The sequence below is a fragment of the Rhamphochromis sp. 'chilingali' genome (genome assembly GCF_963969265.1).
Source record: "Rhamphochromis sp. 'chilingali' genome assembly, chromosome: 19".
Lineage (NCBI taxonomy): Eukaryota > Metazoa > Chordata > Actinopteri > Cichliformes > Cichlidae > Rhamphochromis > Rhamphochromis sp. 'chilingali'.
Genome location: NC_137946.1, coordinates 20,275,052 through 20,283,763, shown reverse-complemented (window position 1 = coordinate 20,283,763; position 8,712 = coordinate 20,275,052).

The following is an 8,712-nucleotide window of genomic DNA, read 5'->3' as shown; positions in this document are numbered from 1 at the left end:
ATTATATACAGTAGCAAAGAAGTGTGAATATCCCTTTAAAGCCTGAACCATGAAATTATTGGCATAAAACTCAGTTTTGGGGGGGAAATGGAGAGTTTATTGAACCATCTGACAAATTTGTCTAAAAATTATTTAAAATTTGAATTTCCATACATTATTATGAATATTTGCTACGCCAGCATTTTAAAAAATTTCCTGTGCAATTTATTTAGCTTTTTTAGGGGGAAGAATTACATTGATAAGTCTCAAAAACTTTTAAAAAATAAACTTTATGTATCAAATATGATAAACTCGACATTAAGGGGTTAACAGACATCTTCAGCAGCCAAACTAGATGGTTAAGAAATTAAAAATATCAGATCAACTGAACCCTAAAGTGCAAAACAAAAGAAAGAAGGTGGCTCTCTTATATGGCAATACATGATCATGTTTGTTTATATTCTTATTATGCATTTTAACAGCTGAAAGCCTGGACCAAAAGTTTATCACATTTAACTAAAGAGGAACGTGTCTTGATTCAAACAGATGTAAGCTATGAAAATCTTCCACAACAAGAAGCTTCCTGGTTCAAACCATAGATGACGTCTTTTTCTCTGTGCCTGCATGCGTTTTCTCTGCAAATGTGCTTATAGAAGAAAGTGCTGTAAGTACGGTTAAAACTTGCAAGGAGACCCAAACTCTTCATTAGGGAGAGTTCCAAAAAAATGATGGTATAATCAGCAGAATTAGTTAAATTCACTGTGTCTCCCGCACCACCGCCACCACCACCCCAGACAGGCTCACGTGGGTGGCAGCACCAATTTTTGTCGCTGTGGTTAATGTAGCTGAGGTTAACACAACACTGTAAATTACTACAGCATGTACTGTTTATAACATAACATGAACTAAATGTGTGTATGTGTGTGTGTCTGTTTGACCATGTGTCACATTGCACTGCATGTCCGTGTTTGTGCGCTGTTCTAATTGAGCAGCCGTTGTGTGTAACGGCTGTGATGTTTATCAGGGTGGTAAGGTCAGGTACGATAACGATCTGGGTTGCCAGGTTTGGTCTCAGGGTTGCAGGACATGGTCTTGTGTTGAGAGCCCCTCCTGCAATGCATTATGAAGCCTGTAATGAGTGACAAAACAACTTAATAGAGCAGCAGAGGGGGGGTTGCTTTTTTCTGGTTCATTCCCAGAGTACTGAATGTCGGTTATTTATCGTCACTCAAGTCTGAGAGCCTCTCAATTTATTTATAAAGTTGGATCAGTGGTAGAAGCAGACCAGCCTTAAGCAGCTATTTTGGTAAAATGTGTATACAAGAACGCTTCACTGAACATGGACTTTAAGATTAATTAAACTCTGTGATCAGTGAAGGCTTTTGTACTTAGTTTACCTTAAATGAACTTTTAAAAAGTCATAGATTTGTGTTGTTGACTGATAGCAAAGCATTGTGTCAGACAGATGTTATGTCTTGTGGTTCCTAGGTTATTTAAAAGTAGAATGGGAGGCAGAGCCTTCAGCTTTCAGGCCCCTCTTCTGTGGAGCCAGCTCCCAGTTTTGATTTGGGAGACACACACCCTCTCTACTTTTATGATTAGGCTTAAAACTTTTCTTAAGCATATAGCTAGGACTGGATCACCTGATCATCCCTCAGTTACGTTGCAGTAAGCCTTGGCTGCTGGGACATTCCCATCATGCATCACTGTTTCTTCTTCCCATTCTTCATCTCTTTTCAGTACACAACTGCATTTAATCATTATTAATCTCTGGTTTCTTCTTCTACTCTTGCCCCATCTTCTTTCCATCCATCACAGCAGATGGCTGCCCCTCCCTTCCTGCTAAAAGGGAGTTTTTCTTTCCCACTGTCACCAAGTCATTGCTCATAGGTGGTTGTCTTTCTCTGTGTTATTGTAGGGTCTTTACCTTACAATATAAAGTTTGGTGCTATATAAATAAAAATGAATTGAACTGAACTAAAAGTGCTCACCATGAATGGAAAATGACGAGTTTAAGACTGTATCAAACCTCCCCTGAATCAATCTTGGTCTTGACATTTCAACGGGCTTTGTTGAGATTAGGAAAAATGGGGATTACAGAATATCAGATAACCTAGTGTTTGGGTGGTTTAGCATAGACCGCATGGGCAAAAATGTTCACAGACCCAGAGTTTGCTTTCCCAAGTGGTTGACCAGACGTTTGCGTTTTCTACTCTCTAGTCCAGGCAAAATGCTTTTATTCATGTTTTTTGTTTTGTTTTCATCTCTATATCAGCTTTAATTTGATAAAGACAGAGCATAAAAGAGAGGGGATTTCATTTGGTTTATAGAATATATATGATATAAAGATGGATGTAGCTCCTGAGCCTGAAACATGACATTTTTCAGGTTCAAAACTCCAAGTAGACAACAGCGAAAAGACCACGTCACAGGAGTACATCCATCTTTTATACTGTCTATGGTTTAGCTCAGCACCACACTTGATCATTTTGTTTGGCTGTAGTTCGTCAAACAAACTGGTGTCAGACTACCAGTCTTAAGCCCTTTTTTTCCTCCCAGTATGCTGTGTAAACATACCAAAACAACACAGACAAACAGGGGTTTAAACACAGCAGTCTAATGGTTTCCATAATGTGTTCAGCATTCAGTGGCCTGAAGGGAAGAATAAGCCTTACTCTTGAACTTGCAGAGTGCCTTGATGCTAAGATCAGGTCCTGGGCAAATCTTAAGGGCAGCTGCAGCCATTCATTTGTGGCCACCCAGGACAAGCCTTTGCATGTAAGTGTATGTGTGTATGTTTGTGTCTGTCTGTGTGTCTGTGTGTGTGTTATTGAGTGAGAAGGCAGGACAGCTGCAGAGGTCTATTCATAGTGCACTAAGACTGATGTCTCCTCCGTGCTCTGAAAACCTACCATCCCTCCATCATCTTGACTTATTTCTGTCAGTTCTACCATCACTGTTCTTTTACAGCTTTTGCAACTATCACATCATCTGCAAGGAGGATGTAACACACCTGTGAAAAGGGCAAAGCTGAGATGGATGGTTTTTTATCAAAGCTGCTCGCATCACGCGGATATGCACAAGGCGTCCACTGGAGTTCATACTGAGAGGCACAGAGGTTATGATGAGAGTGGCACACGAGCATTTTGCTCTTTAAAAGAAGACCTGGCATTTAATATTACATCGGCACCGACACGACAAGGTATCTCACAAACATAAGTGACAGATTTTTTAAATCCTGGATTACACAGTGAACCAACTACAGAGGACCTAGTCCTTTTTTGTTTTGCATCAGCCCTTTACACTGCAGTTAATTTTATTTGTCATGACAATGCCATGAGATTGTGAAATGCAAAAACATCAATAACAAAATTCACTTGTGTTGTCTCTCTTGTGTTTTACCCCAAACAAGTCCAACAGACACACCACCAAATTTGGAAAAGAAATACTCTGTTGTCTGCTCCATCTGTCGTCCCAAGCTACATTTGATGGTCCTCAAGGGAAATTTGCCTGTAAATGCTGACAGGGGAGTGGCTTCTCTGTACTCTATATATCTATCTATCTGTCTGTCTATCGTACCTGGTTCTAAGTTCATCTTCCCACACCCTGTTTTCTTGTCCTCCAAATGGTCTATAAGTCCATAACTGTTAATACAGTTATTAGCCTCAACACAAACTTACTGAACAAAATGCACACACATACACACATATAGACACAAACAAACCACAACTGGCCCAGCAGAAGCACATTTAACCAAGACGCCTCAAGGGACAGCCAGAAGGTAGCCGGAGGGTAGAAAATAGAGCGAGAATGAGGTGGAGGGAAGAAAGAAAAGTGCAAACATCTAAGGTCACATACCTCGTGGTGCAGCTAGCTTCCCTCTTTGATTAAAATTGATTTGAAGTTTTGTACCTACAATTATTAGCATTAAAGAGACTCTGTGTACGTGGGAGTATTTCTGCATGCCAGCATTTCTTGACTTAACTCTGACAGACATCGTCTTGTTCGTGTAAGCCGCATTCTTCCATATTTGGGCATCATTCCCATTTCCTGTTATGAATATGTATGTAAGGCGCTGGAATCTACCATAAACAGACCACAGAAGGCCTCTAACACACACACACACACACACACACCTGAATACCAAGTAGAGCTGATTGATGTATATAACCCACATCAGTAGCTAAAAAACTCAAATATGTTACATATAAGATATATAAGGAAAAGTTAAAGCAATGATCATTGTCTGCTTGATTAATAAATAAAGTACCACCAGGTTGGTCAAAGTTAATTGTGTAACTTCCACAGAAACACGTAAATTTACCAGATAGTATACCTTCGTTGCTATACTGACTATAACCAACATGTAGCTAGAGTCCTGGAGTATAAGTGAAATGATGAAGATGGCTGTGTTTTGTCCTAACTAAAAGGTAAATAGTGCCAGTCTTTTCATGCAGCTTTCACAACAATTGCCTTTACCGCTGTTAACGTAGAAGTACAAAAATAACTGTCTACAGCTTCAAAAGTTTGAATTTACTGTGGGAAAAGAACAAGAATGTGACGGAAAACTGTGAAAACTGTGCACAGGCCAGAAACAACTCTCCACTGCTGAAAACACACTATCAAATCTCTCCAAGCTCTTCCAACGGCAACATGCTAACACTGAACTAGCAATAAAAAAACATTTGAACGCACACAGGCTTGTAGCATCATACATTTCTACCAGTACCTCTTTCTGTCGCAGATTCATCACCACACACTTTTTTTGTGAACTTTGTTGTTAGCCTTGTTGTAACATTCACTACTGAAGAAGGATCTTGTGCATGTTCTCCTTCTTAGAATGTAGGGATATTTATGTTGTTTCCCCTAAACATCCACCAGATCAGGGCTGGGTCTTATTTTAGCTACATGCTAAAGATGCAGAGTTTTGAGAAACTAGATAATGCAGCTAGCTGCTGAGTTTAAAGTTCTTTGAAAGTAGTGGGAACACTTAACCCTGACCCTAGATGGGTTGAACTGGTGAATGTTAAGAGGTTAAGCGATCCACTTATGGTTATTTTACTTGTTTTGTTTAAAGCTAGTATAGGAAATAGTATACTAGCTTTACAATAGCTAAAGTTCTCTCTGGCTAAGAAAGAAAATCAGTGGACTTTTTAATAATGCTACATTCACACTAAGGACAATGGTAATGACGATCACAGCACAACACTGATGATTGAAACAGTGTACAATGAACTTACAATCTGGTTGTATTTAACACAGAGAGCAGGTGTGCAACCACTTGCAGTCAGTTACCATCTTCAAAGCAACTTTGATGCATGGCTATAAAACAGCTGTTAAAGTCAGTCCATATTAGTTTGCAACTGAATGGGGTAAAGTTGGCAATTACACACAATGTGTTTGTGACAATATAACAATTAACTGTGATAAATCAGCAAAAGCTGCAAATCTGTTGCGTCTACATACAGAAACATTTACGTCACAAGTCATGATTACTGAAGAACATTGATTTTGCCAAATGACATAGGTGCTCGGTAATCTTTTATATAAACATACAACAAGAACACAACCAGTTGGCAACCAGCTGAGAGGAGTCCACTATTGCAAAGAGATGCATCAGAGATGGGTTGTGCTCATCGGTGCAGACTGACTCAGACTGATTGCAACATGTTAACATTTTTCTGCCTTTAGAAATTAGATGCTAACAGTCACCAGTTTTTCTGAGAATGACAAGTCAGTCCAAGTTTGTTTGGAGGCAGGTTACCTCCTTACATGAAGTAACTACAGGGAGTGCAGAATTATTAGGCAAGTTGTATTTTTGAGGAATAATGTTATTATTGAACAACAACCATGTTCTCAATGAACCCAAAAAACTCATTAATATCAAAGCTGAATGTTTTTGGAAGTAGTTTTTAGTTTGTTTTTAGTTTTAGCTGTTTTAGGGGGATATCTGCATGTGCAGGTGACTATTACTGTGCATAATTATTAGGCAACTTAACAAAAAACAAATATATACCCATTTCAATTATTTATTTTTACCAGTGACACCAATATAACATCTCCACATTCACAAATATACATTTCTGGCATTCAAAAACAAAACAAAAACAAATCAGCGACCAATATAGCCACCTTTCTTTGCAAGGACACTCAAAAGCCTGCCATCCATGGATTCTGTCAGTGTTTTGATCTGTTCACCATCAACATTGCGTGCAGCAGCAACCACAGCCTCCCAGACACTGTTCAGAGAGGTGTACTGTTTTCCCTCCTTGTAAATCTCACATTTGATGATGGACCACAGGTTCTCAATGGGGTTCAGATCAGGTGAACAAGGTGGCCATGTCATTAGTTTTTCTTCTTTTATACCCTTTGTTGCCAGCCACGCTGTGGAGTACTTGGACGCGTGTGATGGAGCATTGTCCTGCATGAAAATCATGTTTTTCTTGAAGGATGCAGACTTCTTCCTGTACCACTGCTTGAAGAAGGTGTCTTCCAGAAACTGGCAGTAGGACTGGGAGTTGAGCTTGACTCCATCCTCAACCCGAAAAGGCCCCACAAGCTCATCTTTGATGATACCAGCCCAAACCAGTACTCCACCTCCACCTTGCTGGCGTCTGAGTCGGACCGGAGCTCTCTGCCCTTTACCAATCCAGCCACGGGCCCATCCATCTGGCCCATCAAAACTCACTCTCATTTCATCAGTCCATAAAACCTTAGAAAAACCAGTCTTGAGATATTTCTTGGCCCAGTCTTGACGTTTCAGCTTGTGTGTCTTGTTCAGTGGTGGTCGTCTTTCAGCCTTTCTTACCTTGGCCATGTCTCTGAGTATTGCACACCTTGTGCTTTTGGGCACTCCAGTGATGTTGCAGCTCTGAAATATGGCCAAACTGGTGGCAAGTGGCATCTTGGCAGCTGCACGCTTGACTTTTCTCAGTTCATGGGAAGTTATTTTGCGCCTTGGTTTTTCCACACGCTTCTTGCGACCCTGTTGACTATTTTGAATGAAACGCCTGATTGTTCGGTGATCACACTTCAGAAGCTTTGCAATTTTGAGACTGCTGCATCCCTCTGCAAGATATCTCACTATTTCTGAGCCTGTCAAGTCCTTCTTTTGACCCATTTTGCCAAAGGAAAGGACGTTGCCTAATAATTATACACACCTGATATAGGGTGTTGATGTCATTAGACCACACCCCTTCTCATTACAGAGATGCACATCACCTAATATGCTTAATTGGTAGTAGGCTTTCGAGCCTATACAGCTTGGAGTAAGACAACATGCATGAAGAGGATGATGTGGACAAAATACTCATTTGCCTAATAATTCTGCACTCCCTGTATTTGACCAGATGAAGTGGCATGAATGCTATTAGAGTTTCTGGTCAGTTGTAAGAGTCATAGGCTGAGCTGTCTGCAGACACCGGTATAATTTTATTGCCTCTCTCTGTGCAATGTCCTCGATTACACTTAATGTCCAAACATTCTGCACATTGTTGTTTGTTTTGGTTTTTTGGTGGGGGTTTTTGCAGATGATTGCAGACTTCAGAATCAAATTATCACATCATTACATTGAGACAATGCTTATGTTTCCAATTAGCTCTTTATCTCAGCCTTGTAGGTAAGACTGCAGAGCTGTGCAGCAGTTATAAACACCTATTGTGAAACAAGAGCGCACAGGACACAAGCTGAGTGAGAAAAAGTTGCAAACACCTCTGACACGTTAAGACAATCGGGGGGTGAGGTGAGTATCCACAGTTTTTCCTTATTAGTGTCACAACATTTAACCTCAGCACAGTATCGCACTGGTGGAAACAGATGTGCACCACACAGACATACAGACAAAAACCTCGCTTTACATAACGTGCATATTGCACACACAGACATATTCACTCTGTGCTGCTGCTACACTGTGATGTGTGACAATGATGTGGAGCATCATTACACAGAGACAAAGCAAACTATTTTTGTTCAGCAAAAACAAAACAGGATTCAACACTTTGTCTGCAAACAGAATGCTACAAAGTATAAACAAGCAGTATAATTATGGGCTCATTTCGAGACAAACAACCAACGTAGTGTGCGCGTGTGTGTGTGTGTGTGTGTGTGTGTGTGTGTGTGTGTGTGTGTGTGTGTGTGTGTGTGTGTGTGTGTGTGTGTGTGTGTGCGCGCGCATGCACGTGTGTAATTCTGTGCAAACACAACTATGTTCTCTATCAGGGATGAGATGAGAGGAAAAGGATAAAAGATATCTCTGTCTTACTTGGCAGATGACAAATAAATGACAGCACGCACACGCATCGATACACACCTACACCCATGTATGCGCACGTGTAACAATCTCACACGGGCGCACACACACACGCACCACACAAATTTGTTTGAAAAGTGACAGAAGTCTCACACTGTCATTACACTGCTTATGGCTGTCATTTTATTGTTTCTCATCAGTACATCACACAGACAAAAAAATGTGCTCACACATACATGTGCAAACATACACACGCGCGCACGCACACTGCTACCATACTAAGCTGACAAAATCACTTTAACACAAACAGTGTGCGTGCACAACCTGGGAGTTACAAAACCTCTTGCACTGCTACAAAACAAACTGCCTTTTTAGCTGTGATGAAGCTCTAACAGCAAGTGCTAATGAATACAAACACACATATGGTGGATAAAAGGATGTATGTTCATATGGGGTAATATTAGCATCAGAAACTGTCAGCTCTG